The 16,921-nt window shown below is 35.3% G+C and overlaps 3 protein-coding genes across 3 annotated transcripts in view; 1 reads left to right on the forward strand and 2 right to left on the reverse strand.

Moving 5' to 3' along the window:
• Positions 1 to 11,990, reverse strand: part of LOC134845317 (extracellular serine/threonine protein kinase four-jointed-like) — a 36,392-nt gene extending 24,402 nt beyond the window's left edge. Inside the window, exon 1 of the mRNA XM_063862294.1 lies at positions 11,719 to 11,990. The gene's annotated coding sequence lies outside the window, so the exon portion shown is untranslated. The remainder of the gene's footprint in view (positions 1 to 11,718) is intronic.
• LOC134845134 (26S proteasome non-ATPase regulatory subunit 1-like) overlaps positions 1 to 16,921 on the reverse strand; it is a 428,069-nt gene that overhangs the window by 301,630 nt on the left and 109,518 nt on the right. The window lies entirely within an intron of this gene.
• LOC134843767 (uncharacterized) overlaps positions 1 to 16,921 on the forward strand; it is a 207,772-nt gene that overhangs the window by 88,535 nt on the left and 102,316 nt on the right. The gene's annotated exons all lie outside the window — the stretch shown is intronic.

Genomic DNA, 16,921 nt, shown 5'->3' on the forward strand with positions numbered 1-16,921 from the left:
ATGTTGGAAAAGAAGTTAAACCACACACTGGAAAAACCTTGTTCAAACAGACAGCAACCATGTCACAGAAAGCTACGAGCTCAATTAATTATAGGCATAAAAAGAACTCAATCATTTGCAACGATATAAAATTAGAACATCGCAAAAATCCAATATTTTCTTTTGTTTATAGCACAACTGGAAAAATTGCATTAGAATTTGCAGAAAACTTTAAAATAAGAGAACTATATTTTTTGTACATAAAACGGATACTAAAAAGCAACCAATTTTATCCTAGATCAAAGCTGAAATCTGCAGTGTAATTACCAGAGAATGTTCTGACCACAACAGAAAACTATGTGAGAGCAGAAAAAAAACTGAAAACTGAATTTCTAATTTTCAAAGATAAAACAGTTGACCCGCCGAAAATAGTTTAACTACAGACAATTCCATTATATATTACAAAAAACAAGAAGTAACGAAAATTCACACGGTAGAAGAAGACTAATAGTCCTCTGGTCTTAACAAAGATTAAGTATCAATTTCAAAAATTTCAGGACCGTTTTTCCCGACATGTTTTTGTTTCGGAATCCGGATCACAAAATATAGGGCTTCAAGGTGATATCAGATTTACCCCATCATTCCTTTGGTGTCCACCTCTTTAACCCCGCGTTTTTTAACCCTATATTTTTACACCCCCTAATTTATAACCCCGCAACCATTTAACCCCCTTTTAATACCAATAATTTTTCAAATTAAGCCCTTTTACAACTACAGTAGTATTCCAATTAAGTGTACTAATTGAGACCTGAGAAGCCATTCTTGATTCACTTGACGACTCTAGCATCTTTAAAAAAATTGCTCGACTAGTTCTGAAAATATCAAGAATTTGAGCAAGAGTAATACCCCGACCGTCGCCACAGCAATTCGGCCCATAACAGACAATGTTGCCACTCAATTATCCCTATAAACTAAAAAAATTTAAATCGAACTGCACAACGTAAGCGCATGCAGCGAGAACAGGTTTTACCAGGCTCCCCAGCAACATCATTCCTTTGGTGTCCCACTCTTTAACCCCACGTTTTTTAACACCTTATTTTTACACCCCCTATTTAATCCACTTTTAATAAACAACTTTTTCAAATTAAGGCCATTTACAATTACAGTAGAATTCCATTTAAGTGTACTAATTGAGACCTGATAATCCACTCTTGATTCACTTGATGACTCTAGCGTCTTTGAAAAACTGCATTTCGATTAGCTAAAAATAAAAGAAAACCTGGCTCGACTAGTTTTGAAAATATCAAGGATCTGAGCGAGAGTAATACCACGACCGTCGCCACAGCAATTCAGCCCATAACAGACAATGTTGCCACTCAATTATCCCTAAAAACTAAAAAAAAATTTGAATCGAACTGCACAACGTAAGCGCATGCAACGAAAACAGGTTTTACCAGCCTCCCCAGCAACATCATTCCTTTGGTGTCCCACTCTTTAACCCCACGTTTTTTAACACCTTATTTTTACACCCCCTATTTAACCCCTTTTAATAAACAACTTTTTCAAATTAAGGCCATTTACAATTACAGTAGAATTCCATTTAAGTGTACTAATTGAGACCTGAGAATCCACTCTTGATTCACTTGATGACTCTAGCGTCTTTGAAAAACTGCATTTCGATTAGCTAAAGATAAGAGAAAACCTGGATCGACTAGTTTTGAAAATATCAAGGATCTGAGCGAGAGTAATACCACGACCGTCGCAACAGCAATACAGCCCATAACAGACAATATTGCCACTCAATTAGCCCTAAAACTAAAGAAAATTTAAATCGAACTGCACAACGTATGCGCAAGCAATGAGAACAGATTTGACCAGTCTCCCCAGCAACCAGAAACTTCGAAATACCCGAGCTATTCAAAAACTGTAAGATTTGACATTGGATAAAAGGATGACGAAAGAACCAAATTTTTGGTTGGCTGACAGATTTTTCAAGTTACTCCTAAAATGTTTTATCAACTTTACTCTATAAATATTAGTCTTTCAGGAATATCCCACGCTTAAAAAAATGCCGTCTTACCTAATCAAACGAAAAAACAAACGACCGTTTCTTAGAACCCCTAGAAAAATTAACCCCGGACAGTATAACTGAGAATATTTAATTAAATTTCGAGCAGACCGCCATTAAAGCGTTCCGAAAAAACTTCCCATCCATGCTGTCTGGATGTTTTTCATCTTACAAAAAATTATATGAGAAAGAAAATGCAGAGCTCGGTTTTAAAAAGGAATACGAAACAAGCCACGAGATTGCATTAGCACTAGTTACCCTCCCTGGCTTTCGAAAGGAAAAGTAAAAATTTTGTACGATAAAATAATCAAGGAAATTCAAATAGTATGCGATCGCACCAAAAAAGAGAGAGAAAAAATTGCTAAATTTGACGAGCTCTGCCTTTATTTTGGATCTAATTACAAAAAGTCTCGTATTGTATCAAGATGTCCTATTCCTCTCTTCACTATGGAATCAATGAGATGCGGCAACATCCGGTTTGGCCAGAAGAACAGATGCTGTAGAGGGCTGGCATAATGGCATGCAGTTAAATTTCAGTGGTTCAACCCCCATATATTGGAAAGTAATCACAAAGTTGCAAAAAGACGCCTCCCTTCAAAAATTCAATTTCTTTAACGCCTCGAGCGAGCACCAATTTACAAAAAAAAACGATAAAATTGAAAAAAAACAGTACACGAAAAAGTGCTGAATATTATGCAGGTTTACGAAGAAAAATCTGATTTGCATTTCTTTCGCTCTATGGCAAACTTACACAAAATGTTAGTTCCTTCGTCTTTGTATATTTTTTAAAATAAATTTTTGTCAACATTTTTGAAAAGAGGTCTCCTTGCAGCCTTCCAGAGACTAGAAAAAACGCATTGACTTGACTCGTTTTTGAAAAATGCTCTCTAGCAATTTAACCACGGAAGAATCGCTCCTTCGGTTGGACGCTAGGTTAGGACTGGGGGCTGGCAAACCCTTTATACGTTGTGATGTATGCCGAGCAAAAAAAAACTTGACAAAACTTACAGGGTTCAAAATTTTAGAGAAGTTTTACTGTAAAACAATCGGAATTTTAAAAAAAATTGATTATATCGATCAAATTTTTGGTTAAAACCATTTTTCATTCCATATTTAATTTATATTCAGCCAATTCGTCGATTATTGGCAAGAATAATTTCAAGATCAAGTTCAATTTTGGAAAAACCTAAAATTTTTGGTTAATATTTTGAATAATGCCGGTCGGATTAGTTTTCAAGTTCATATCAAAGTCTAGACTATCGGCAGGGTCATTTCTGTTCAAATCTAAACCAAATTTAGCAGATTTGATTCCGTTTTGTTTCGCAAAATTTTTCGCAATTAAACCTTTGAAGTTTACCGACGCTATGGTTCCTAATTTCTTTCAATTATGTTTCACTTTGATTCTAAAAATTGGTATTATAAATGGGTTGAATTATAGTGGGGTTTTCTAATTCTGGGGTTTTACGATAGGGGGTTAAGAAAAAGGGATTAAAAACGCGGGATAATAAGCTTGGGAACCAATTCCTTAATCTGCTCATAAATTTTTTAAAATTAATTCAGGCTGAAACAAGTCTTGTTTCTGCGAATGTTTCAAAGCCATCATGGAAACTTGAAGAATCAAACAAAATTTTCTACTAAAAAACTCAAACTTGTCAAACCTGCCAGGAAAACACAAGACAATAATAGAGACATAACCAAATTATGACATGGAGGCGATACATTAGAAGCAAACAGATAAATTAAAAAGATCGAAAAAACTAGATCAATCAAAATGATTTTTTTACAGATAACTTGAAAAATAACATGCCAAGTCATTAACTTGTCATCGGAAGAAAACTTTTCACGGGTAACAGTAAAAAAAAACTGAGCAGAAAAATTTTAGGACGAAAAAAGTCAATAAAACTTCAGAACTAAAATCAAATTTTGAATAAAATAACAATCAAAAATCGTTTTTGTCTTACAAACCGCAAAAACCAAACCCAAAAGGTCCAAAACAAAATTACCTGCACCATTTGAAACTTTACAAGGAGCTTTCCGCATGCTACAAAGAAGCTGAATTTTCAAAAAACAATCTTTCTGCGGGAACTGAGCCGACATTCAAAAATCTAAATTAGCCAAAAAAAACAGTTTGAGAAAAAATTAAGTCCCGACTTGAATCGAACTCCCGGGCTTTGTCTTCAAGCATGTTTAATACAGCAACTTGGAGGAAAGCTGAACGTGCAAAAAATTGGACAACGGGAACTAAGCCGACAAACCACCGGGCTACGGGAACTACGCCAACAAAAGAAAACGAAAGAGCACAAAAACTCAAGTTTGCAAAAAAAACAGATCCAAGTCGGATTGGAACCAAACGTTTTTGCCATCTACGCCAGAACTAATAAGACTTGCCGTTTGCAGTTCAAGTTTAAATGAAATTCTACCACATTTGTTTTTAAAACCAAAAACATGAATTATTTCAATTTTTCTCAATTTGAATCGCTTTTTTGTGCGTAGTTTGACCAGATAAAATAAAAGTACAAATTTTCATTGAATACAGTTATGTTTACGAAATTAATCACATAAATTTTAACCAGCTTTTTTATGACAAACTAAATTTTATTTTTCAAATGTTTTTAGGATTCACATTTTGAGTTTTTTCAGCCCTTAGTGCTGGGAAGTGCTAAATTAAGCCCTAAAACAAGTTTTTCACAGCTTAGAACTAAATAATTAAATTTAATACATAGCTCAAAAAATCTTTCGTGTAATTCGCTCACTTGACGTGTTCCAAATTACACTCCAACATCAAACCGATCTTTCTCGACAGAGAAAACCGTTTGATTTTTTTCATGTTTGAAAATCACGCGAAACATTCCTATCATTGTTTGTGGTAGAGGATTTTGCGATAAAAAAGTAAGAAAAAACTGAATCACACGAAGATCAAGATCCTCCTCACTATCAGTGAGCGGAATAAAACTCAAATCAACATGTTGCATATATATTGATATCTTTCGAAAAGTCTTTTGACAATACTGATCTGATTTTTATTTTTTTTGTCAGCGCAACAAACAAAAACCGGACAGAGTGCAAACACTATAAAAATTAAGAAAAACTGGAAATGTCTACTGGGTGAAAAGGTTGAAATGTTTTTTTAAAATTTTTTTTATAGAATTTTAATTTTTTTGAAATTTTCGGTTCCCAAATTGGAGCTTAAACACCTCCAAAAAACTATTTTTATGTGCTTAAAGCTGAACTTTTAGGGCTTATATTACGCATTATTTGGCTGTTGTATGCCTTATCGCTCGCTTTAATTGCTTGACAAAAAATCAAAAATTTCAAAACGGTTTTTCCCGACACTGGGAAAAATTTTGGCTTTAAAATAATATATCACTCAAATCTCTCCAATAATTATTTGTGGTAGTTGATTTTGTGAGGAAAATAAACTAAAACACACCAGAATACAAAGTTCCTCTCCATTTATCAAATGGTCGGCACAAAAATGAAACTTCCAGAAAACATGCAAAAAATACCGGCAAAAATTTTACGCGTCTTATTTGAGAATATTAATTTATCATGAACCTCCTGAAAAAAGCATTGAAATATAAATTATGCGGAGGGTAAAAAACTGCAAATTTCAAAAAAAACAGACCGTCTTTAATGTCAATGAAACACAAGTTGAAAATAAATAAATAACAAGAAATACCAAAAATAAATACCGAAAAAATTTTACGCGTCTGAATTAAAAATATTAATTTATCATGAACCTCCTTAAAATAACAGAAATATCATTTATGCGGAGGGTAAAAAAAGGCAAATTTCATCAAAATTAAAAAAAAACAGACCCAGTCAATGAAACATAAGTTGAAAAAAAAACTATTAAATTTAAAAAGATGACCCCGACATTTAATGGATTGGGCTGCCGCATATAGATAAATATATTTTTTTGTAATGCTTGATGTTAATCTGCCTAAAATTACGTTTTAAATTTTGACAAATAACCTTCAGTTTTTTACCTCTATTCTGATTAATTGATACGATATTTGTCTCCTTACTGACCTGTTTTATGAAAAAATGAATACCTTCAGCAATGTCACCAAGTTTTATCGGTTAAGAATGAATGCAATCAATCATCAAAAATCAGCCTATCAGTTGGAGATATAAATAAACCATTTCAAAAATAATGAAATGAAACAGAAAATTAGCTTACAGCGTCACAAAAAACATTAACTGAATAGGGGTTGAAAAGGCAATAATTAGAGTCCTAAGGCATACGTTTTGAGCGAAACGGCAAATAAGGTATTTTGCGTCTACGTGGATGGATGGTAACACGTCACTAACTGCGTATGTTTTTGTTCGGTAAATGAGGCTGGTTGAAATTTGAATTAGCCCAAATTGAGCACTTGGTAGCCAGGGAAGTTTTAACAAAAGCGTTGGACAGATCCTTTTTGTATCTTTCCTGTATCTTCATGCATAAGACTTAGACAGGGAAAATAGGTTTACACAAGTACTGTGCTATGCATAAATAGGTAATAGAATTGGCAAAAATAAGCACAGAGAGCTATGTGGTATAAAGGCACAAGAACTATACGAGACTAGTTGGTGTAGAGATTAATAAGGGGGAAGGGGGTTCCTTTTGGAACTAGTAATTAGGGATTCAAGAGGTGCCAACGGAGTGAAACGGACCGGAACGATTTGAGAGAGCGGTACATCCGTCAAAATAACCCAACGAGGACTTGAAAACACTAAAAACAGGAAAGCAAAAAGTATCAACCTGAGATATAACAACCCGGATAGTGTTACCTAAGTCGGCTGTTTGAATTGCAGTTGATGTTAATTTGGAATAATTTATGCCTGAAGGGTGTTTTGATCCCGAATGGAATGTCTAAATTTGAATTAATTACAAAATATTATTACTTTTTGGTTCGACCTACCTGTTTTTATGAGTCTGTGTTTTTACATCGAATAATATCCTAAATTAAAAAGCATTTTTCATTAGCTTAAATGCTACGGGAATTGTACCCTTACCATTCAAATGAACAAAAAGTGTTTTAGTAATTGCGTTTTAAATTTTAAAAACGCTTCGGTTTAAAAGGCTCCTAAATAGCGCAACAATGTCACCATCAAAAAGAACAAATACAATTTTTGGAATTTTAGTGTATTTGTCTTACCGGGTACTGCCTTTTATTAATAAGGTCTTAAAATAGCGCAATTACTGGGGAGCTTTTATGGTAAGTGATCTTGTAAAAGGATCGGTTTTGACTCAGTGGAATTTCAGCAGTGGGAGGGCGTGTAGAAAATGAGTGAGCAAAAACTGGTGGGAGGATTTCGAGGAGCTAGATATGCCTGCTATTTAGGGAAACATAACACCGCTTCCAATCTCACGCAAGCCAATTCAGCCGAAAAATAACGGATGAACACTGCTCCTTCGCTGGAGAAATTGTATGGTTCAAATCGGTCATTCATATCACGTTCTGCTTTGTTTCAAAAAAATCTTAGCGTTATAGCACCACAAATACGCTCCTTTAATCTTATACATATTTTAAACCACTTTCTAATATTTTACATCAGCCAAGCCGAAAGAGATACTTTAGGGTTTAAAATGGGTTGTTTAAAAAGAAGCCAAGTGCCATTTTTTGCGCAGTGGCAGTGCTTTTTGCGATTTTAAATGACGGAAACGAAATGCACTAACGAGCATTCATACTATTACTTACCAATCTGCTAAAGTCAATAGTTATTTTCAGGGTAAATCCATTATCGTCATTTGCTCTTACAATGAATAATCAGCTGATAACAGTAGCGAACCTAATTAATTGTAAGTAAAAAATGACCGGAAAAATCAGTGAGAACACCAGACGAGAATGTGGATAAATTCGTACCCAAAGATAATTGAACACCATTTTATTAAAGCCTGATGAAAAAAATATGTATTATCTCCAGACTTTTATAAAAAAAAAACCAAGCTCAGGCGTCGCTCATTCATTAAGTCATTTCATAGACGGATCCTTATAATGTTTTAGTAGATTGATATCAAGCAGGGGCGGATCTAGGATTTTCTCTAGGATCTAGGAGGGGGGGGGGGCGGATTTTCAAAAAATTGATTTTCCGAAGCTCTCCCAAATCACTAAAAAGACCCTGTTTTCGTCAAATTTTCCGCGCCTCAGACAAAACAGGCGTTTTTAGGCACGTTTTGGAAAATGTTGACCAAAAAATTGCGTTTTTTGGCGCGCGCTCCCCCCTCAAACTTAGTATATATTGGCGCCTAAGACGCCTTTAGAAAATTTTTAAGGTCCGTCGCCAAATATGGATATCTCACGAAAGTACAAAGGGTGAACCCCTTGGGTTGGTAGGGGTCGAATCTCTGAGGGGGGAGGGAAGGCGTCCGCACCCCCCCCCCCCGCCCCCTAAATCTCGCCCCCCTAATATCAAGCTCAATTTTCGAGAAATAGACTATTAATTTACGATTAAATCTGTCGGAAGACTTTGCAAGACCTTAGAAAAGAAAACAAAAACGAAAAAAAAACTGATATACTGAAATGTTGCTAAGTTTACAAACAGCATAAAAAAGCAATTTTGAATAAAACGGGAATTTGAAATGCTGATATACTTAAAAATCGTCTGTTCGTTTGCGAAAGTATAGGAGATGACCGTAAGTTCTATGAAAGTCATCCTGCGAACAAAGTTGTTTACGGGAAAAATACCGATTGCTACACCCTTGCTTATCGCAAGGCTGAAAAAAACATGAAATAAAATGGAGAAATCTCAAGTAAACATGATTCAATATTTTTAAAAAGATTAGCAGCAAAGTAAAGCAACAAATCAAAAAACTGTTCAGCTACATTCAACTGACATTCACCTGGTCCTTTCATCAAAAAAACATCAAAAAATTTCAATGCCATTTTTGTTCCAACGACTTCAGGAGTGTTTTTAATGGATTTTGATTATCTCAAAAAATCCCACATAGTTTCAAGCAGTAGCAGATTTATGAGGGGGGTGGTCGCACCCCCCCCCCCCCCCACCCCACTCAGAAATTCGACCCCCTGCCGACCCAAAAAGTCCCCCCTTTGTACTATTTTGAGATGTCCATTTTTGGTGACAGACCGTAAAAAATTTTCTAAAGGCGCCTTTGGTGCAATTATATACTAGTTTGGAGGAGGGAGTGCGTGCCAAAAAAAACGCGATTTTTTGGTCAAAATTTTCCAAAAAGTGCCTAAAAAGCCGTTTTTGGCCTTTTTCAAAAATTTACCTGCAGCGCAGAAAACTTGGTCAAATTAAGGTCGTTATAGTGATTTGTAAGACCTCAGAAAATCAATTTGGTCGACCTAAAAAAAAGTAGACAAAACTTTCAAAATTTTTTGAAAATCCGCCCCCAGAAAATCAATTTGGTCGACCTAAAAAAAAGGTCGACAAAACTTTCTTTGAAAATCCGCCTCTTCTCGAGAAATTCCTAGATCCGCGTCTGGTTTCAAGTGTGATATCAAATTTAAAAAACTTTAACCAAAATTTGGCCTCCTAAATCAAAAATTCATTAATGTCGAGAAATTTGTCTCGTTTTGGGACCAACTTGACGACACTGAAATTGATAACTCCAAAATTATTGAAGCCCAATTTTTTTTCTAACTCATTTCTCTGCTATCTTTGATATTGTTACATCTCACTTCAGCAGTTGTTTTATCATTATCAATCGCCCTTTACTAAGAATATATAGCCAACATATAGTTGGAAAAGCATAAAAGAACTCAAGGAAACCAAAACATAAAAGATAGAACATTTTTCCACTTTCTAAAACCTTTTTCAAAAACAATATAACGTTGAAGCTCTCTGAATTTTGAGAGTTGTTCAGATTAGATGTACGATTTAGAGAAAACTGGATGAATAGGTGATTTAATTATTCTTTTTATTTATTTTAATCTTTTTAATTCAGAAAAATTAGGTCCGTTTTTAAATCTAAAAAACTCAAGTTTTTTAAATTTTACATTTTTGCAGTTCGATAGGTGAGTCGGCCTTCCTTGTAAATAATAAGCTTCGCTTAAAAAAATCAAAGTCAAACTGCAAAAACTCGAATCATCAAGCTAAAAATCAAATCAAATCATCTTGAAAAACAAAAAAAAACACCATCACCTGAATAAGTGACAATCACTTCATTCTTTCGCTTTTAACCGACAAGAACCTTTAAAAAAAGAAATAAATATTCTGTGCCATTAGCATAGCAATAGCACTGGAAAATTGTTTCGAATTCTACCCACAGGCGGATCTAAGTTTTTCTCGAAGGTGTTCTCAAAAAAAAGTTATCAAACAGGCAAAATTTTAAGAAATAATCCCAAAAAAGCACTTTAAATCAATTTCATGAAAATTTTGACAAAAAAGCGCGGTTTTTTGAAGCGCGCTCTCCCCTCAAAATTATTATATATTCGCGCCAAAGGCACCTTTAGAAAAATTTTAAGTTCAGCCAGTCCGTTTTTGAAACTAAAAGCCATTCACGTTTTTTTACCTTTTTATTTTTGCTGTTCGCTAGGTGATTTGGCCTTCCTTTTAGCAAACAAAATGAACTGACCTTAAAAAATTGAAATCAAACTGCGAAAACTTGAATCATCAAGCTAAAATCAAATCCAATCATCCTGAAAAAACACCATGACCTAAATAAGTGATAATCACTTCATCTTTAGCTTTTAATCGTCAGCAAAGTTTTATAAAAAAAGAAAACAACATCATGTGCCATCACACAGAAATAACACAGGAACATTGTTTAGCACTCTACCCAGGGGCAGATCTAAATTTTTCTCGAGGGAGCGATTTTCAAAAAATTATCGAAAAGCCAAATTTTTGAAAAACATGCCAAAAAAAGGCTTATATGAAATCGCGGTTTTTTGACGCGCGCACCCCCTCAAAATTATTACATTTTGGCGCCAAAGGAACCTTAGAAAAAATGGGTTCAGCCAGCCAAAAACAGAGGTCTTAAAATGGTATCTACGGAGGACCCTTCTGGTGGTCAGAGGGTTGAATCCCTGAAGAAAGAAGCCAGCCCCAAGATAGGTGAAAGAAGCCAGCCCCACGATAGGTGAAAGAAGCCAGCCCCACGATATCTGATTTTACCTATGGTATCTAGTCGCGAAATATCTCTCTGTATAACTAATCCGAAATTTAAAATTTAATTTCGAAAAGGTTTTACTACTTTTTCTTCCGATCATTGAAAGTGGCGAGAACTAGAAAACTTACCAAAAAGACAACTGGTTTTGAAAGCTTCATTGAGCTTGTCCTTGGCAAAAACAGCTTTCTCAAAGACTTACTTGTTTTTGTAAACTTTACATTTTTTTTCACTCTTCGTTTGAAGTGCACGAAACTTTTATGTTGACTAAATCAATTCGAGAAAACTGGATCAATCTATAATTTTTTTTCATTCGGCAGAGTTCTCAAAATTAAAATGTATATTTTGGCCTCTTAAGTGTTGAGAGTCTTGAATGCCTTCCGGTTCCGCCCAAACATTGAGAAAACAACAGTTACTATAAATAGAAGGACGCGATATGTCGAGCTAGTAAACTGCGACTTTAAAATACCCGGAAAAAACTGGCTGGGCTAAAGCAAGATTATACCTGCAAAAATCCTGTTGAGAATAAACTGATCCTAAATGCATCTACTGAGCCCAAATCAAACTATCCAGAGGAAAATATCGTTAAATATTGCAACCAAAAAATACTAACCGTTTTCACAACTTCATCCACGCATTGCAAGTTGTTAACTTGATAACAGGTTTATTTATAACTTCTTCTGCCATATGATCTGGTATCAAACTGTCAAAACTATGAGTTTAAGCACTTGTGCAGAGAATGGATTTTGAACTCTCTCTTTCTCTTTTTCTCTCTATCTCGTCTTCATCTCGGGTGGTAAGCACTCAAAACGTATGTTTGCACAATTTTGGCCTGGGGCTAGAATTTATTTGAAAAAGTCGACTTGGCAAATCTGAGCTAACAAACACTTGAAGCTGTGACACTCGTCAAACTGCGTAAAATTGGTTCGAAAACTGCGTCGCACTTATCAATCAAACTTGACAAATCAGCAATTACAAGATCTGCTAGCAGATACTTTCTAAGCTCAGATATCGCCAGCAAGAGAAAAATTGATCAAATTTTACAGCGCTAAAGTCGTAAATTGAAGCGTGCAACAGTCATTTTTGATTATTTACTAGCCCACTTCATAACCTGTTAAATGTCTGAGCACTTTTCATTTGGATGGTAATAAAATAAAGTCACTTCTCGAGAAAAGATAAAACAGCGGCTCTGCAGCTGAAGTCTTCTATTAAAGCAAGAAGGAGGTATAAGCATCACATCAATCTTAACGAGTTCCTTATAATTAACGACTTCAATAATCTCAACTTAAAAAGATTTTGACTCAACAGAGTCAACAATATGGACAACAAGACCGCTTGCATCAAGCGCGAGCACCAAAATTAGCGGACATCGATTTGAACTCAATTCAAGTAGTTTTATATGAAAAAACGCGGCAATTCTACAAAAAAATTGCTCTAGGTTCTAAGTCTTGACGTCAATTTTTATGAGAAAATTTCAAAAAGTGATAAATATTTTTTCATCTGGCGTAACATTAAGTGCCGCAAGAAACTTATATGCAAAGCAGTAACTTCAGATGCTTTGACAAAATTGCATTTTCGTGAATGACCTTCTTCCAGTCGAAATCTACATTGGCCCCAAATGTCCCTTTAGAAATATACTGCAATATTCGGACTGAATCGTTTTTGGTTCATGCTTCATGATTGGCACGTTTATCAACTTGCAGTGTTCGCTTTAAATTGTGTCGCTCCCCTTTTCTCACCCAAACGGTTTATTGCCAATGATTAACAATGAGCAGCCAAGATACGCACCCCCGTACCGCAGCACCTCGAAAAACAACAGAAAGGAGCCCTCAGACGTCCCAGCTTTAACTTAAAGACAAGGATGTGCTCAAACGACAGATTTTGATTAGTTTGAACATAGAGGAAGCTGAGCTTTGTAAAAGAAAAGGATCGATGAAAAGGAAAGTTTGTTGAGTAGGTTGCAGCTATAAATTAAACTGCCAGCAGACAGGTCCGTCGCCAAACATGGATATCTCACGAAAGTACAAAGGGTGAACCCCTTGGGTTGGTAGGGGTCGAATCTCTGAGGGGGGAGGGAAGGCGTCCGCACCCCCCCCCCCCCCCCCCCGCCCCCTAAATCTCGCCCCCCCTAATATCAAGCTCAATTTTCGAGAAATAGACTATTAATTTACGATTAAATCTGTCGGAAGACTTTGCAAGACCTTAGAAAAGAAAACAAAAACGAAAAAAAAACTGATATACTGAAATGTTGCTAAGTTTACAAACAGCATAAAAAAGCAATTTTGAATAAAACGGGAATTTGAAATGCTGATATACTTAAAAATCGTCTGTTCGTTTGCGAAAGTATAGGAGATGACCGTAAGTTCTATGAAAGTCATCCTGCGAACAAAGTTGTTTACGGGAAAAATACCGATTGCTACACCCTTGCTTATCGCAAGGCTGAAAAAAACATGAAATAAAATGGAGAAATCTCAAGTAAACATGATTCAATATTTTTAAAAAGCTTAGCAGCAAAGTAAAGCAACAAATCAAAAAACTGTTCAGCTACATTCAACTGACATTCACCTGGTCCTTTCATCAAAAAAACATCAAAAAATTTCAATGCCATTTTTGTTCCAACGACTTCAGGAGTGTTTTTAATGGATTTTGATTATCTCAAAAAATCCCACATAGTTTCAAGCAGTAGCAGATTTATGAGGGGGGTGGTCGCACCCCCCCCCCACCCCACTCAGAAATTCGACCCCCTGCCGACCCAAAAAGTCCCCCCTTTGTACTATTTTGAGATGTCCATTTTTGGTGACAGACCGTAAAAAATTTTCTAAAGGCGCCTTTGGTGCAATTATATACTAGTTTGGAGGAGGGAGTGCGTGCCAAAAAAAACGCGATTTTTTGGTCAAAATTTTCCAAAAAGTGCCTAAAAAGCCGTTTTTGGCCTTTTTCAAAAATTTACCTGCAGCGCAGAAAACTTGGTCAAATTAAGGTCGTTATAGTGATTTTTAAGACCTCAGAAAATCAATTTGGTCGACCTAAAAAAAAGTAGACAAAACTTTCAAAATTTTTTGAAAATCCGCCCCCAGAAAATCAATTTGGTCGACCTAAAAAAAAGGTCGACAAAACTTTCTTTGAAAATCCGCCTCTTCTCGAGAAATTCCTAGATCCGCGTCTGGTTTCAAGTGTGATATCAAATTTAAAAAACTTTAACCAAAATTTGGCCTCCTAAATCAAAAATTCATTAATGTCGAGAAATTTGTCTCGTTTTGGGACCAACTTGACGACACTGAAATTGATAACTCCAAAATTATTGAAGCCCAATTTTTTTTCTAACTCATTTCTCTGCTATCTTTGATATTGTTACATCTCACTTCAGCAGTTGTTTTATCATTATCAATCGCCCTTTACTAAGAATATATAGCCAACATATAGTTGGAAAAGCATAAAAGAACTCAAGGAAACCAAAACATAAAAGATAGAACATTTTTCCACTTTCTAAAACCTTTAACGTTGAAGCTCTCTGAATTTTGAGAGTTGTTCAGATTAGATGTACGATTTAGAGAAAACTGGATGAATAGGTGATTTAATTATTCTTTTTATTTATTTTAATCTTTTTAATTCAGAAAAATTAGGTCCGTTTTTAAATCTAAAAAACTCAAGTTTTTTAAATTTTACATTTTTGCAGTTCGATAGGTGAGTCGGCCTTCCTTGTAAATAATAAGCTTCGCTTAAAAAAATCAAAGTCAAACTGCAAAAACTCGAATCATCAAGCTAAAAATCAAATCAAATCATCTTGAAAAACAAAAAAAAACACCATCACCTGAATAAGTGACAATCACTTCATTCTTTCGCTTTTAACCGACAAGAACCTTTAAAAAAAGAAATAAATATTCTGTGCCATTAGCATAGCAATAGCACTGGAAAATTGTTTCGAATTCTACCCACAGGCGGATCTAAGTTTTTCTCGAAGGTGTTCTCAAAAAAAAGTTATCAAACAGGCAAAATTTTAAGAAATAATCCCAAAAAAGCACTTTAAATCAATTTCATGAAAATTTTGACAAAAAAGCGCGGTTTTTTGAAGCGCGCTCTCCCCTCAAAATTATTATATATTCGCGCCAAAGGCACCTTTAGAAAAATTTTAAGTTCAGCCAGTCCGTTTTTGAAACTAAAAGCCATTCACGTTTTTTTACCTTTTTATTTTTGCTGTTCGCTAGGTGATTTGGCCTTCCTTTTAGCAAACAAAATGAACTGACCTTAAAAAATTGAAATCAAACTGCGAAAACTTGAATCATCAAGCTAAAATCAAATCCAATCATCCTGAAAAAACACCATGACCTAAATAAGTGATAATCACTTCATCTTTAGCTTTCAATCGTCAGCAAAGTTTTATAAAAAAAGAAAACAACATCATGTGCCATCACACAGAAATAACACAGGAACATTGTTTAGCACTCTACCCAGGGGCAGATCTAAATTTTTCTCGAGGGAGCGATTTTCAAAAAATTATCGAAAAGCCAAATTTTTGAAAAACATGCCAAAAAAAGGCTTATATGAAATCGCGGTTTTTTGACGCGCGCACCCCCTCAAAATTATTACATTTTGGCGCCAAAGGAACCTTAGAAAAAATGGGTTCAGTCAGCCAAAAACAGAGGTCTTAAAATGGTATCTACGGAGGACCCTTCTGGTGGTCAGAGGGTTGAATCCCTGAAGAAAGAAGCCAGCCCCAAGATAGGTGAAAGAAGCCAGCCCCACGATAGGTGAAAGAAGCCAGCCCCACGATATCTGATTTTACCTATGGTATCTAGTCGCGAAATATCTCTCTGTATAACTAATCCGAAATTTTAAATTTAATTTCGAAAAGGTTTTACTACTTTTTCTTCCGATCATTGAAAGTGGCGAGAACTAGAAAACTTACCAAAAAGACAACTGGTTTTGAAAGCTTCATTGAGCTTGTCCTTGGCAAAAACAGCTTTCTCAAAGACTTACTTGTTTTTGTAAACTTTACATTTTTTTTCACTCTTCGTTTGAAGTGCACGAAACTTTTATGTTGACTAAATCAATTCGAGAAAACTGGATCAATCTATAATTTTTTTTTCATTCGGCAGAGTTCTCAAAATTAAAATGTATATTTTGGCCTCTTAAGTGTTGAGAGTCTTGAATGCCTTCCGGTTCCGCCCAAACATTGAGAAAACAACAGTTACTATAAATAGAAGGACGCGATATGTCGAGCTAGTAAACTGCGACTTTAAAATACCCGGAAAAAACTGGCTGGGCTAAAGCAAGATTATACCTGCAAAAATCCTGTTGAGAATAAACTGATCCTAAATGCATCTACTGAGCCCAAATCAAACTATCCAGAGGAAAATATCGTTAAATATTGCAACCAAAAAATACTAACCGTTTTCACAACTTCATCCACGCATTGCAAGTTGTTAACTTGATAACAGGTTTATTTATAACTTCTTCTGCCATATGATCTGGTATCAAACTGTCAAAACTATGAGTTTAAGCACTTGTGCAGAGAATGGATTTTGAACTCTCTCTTTCTCTTTTTCTCTCTATCTCGTCTTCATCTCGGGTGGTAAGCACTCAAAACGTATGTTTGCACAATTTTGGCCTGGGGCTAGAATTTATTTGAAAAAGTCGACTTGGCAAATCTGAGCTAACAAACACTTGAAGCTGTGACACTCGTCAAACTGCGTAAAATTGGTTCGAAAACTGCGTCGCACTTATCAATCAAACTTGACAAATCAGCAATTACAAGATCTGCTAGCAGATACTTTCTAAGCTCAGATATCGCCAGCAAGAGAAAAATTGATCAAATT

The sequence above is a fragment of the Symsagittifera roscoffensis genome, chromosome 4, assembly GCF_963678635.1.
Source record: "Symsagittifera roscoffensis chromosome 4, txSymRosc1.1, whole genome shotgun sequence".
Taxonomy (NCBI): Eukaryota; Metazoa; Xenacoelomorpha; order Acoela; family Convolutidae; genus Symsagittifera; species Symsagittifera roscoffensis.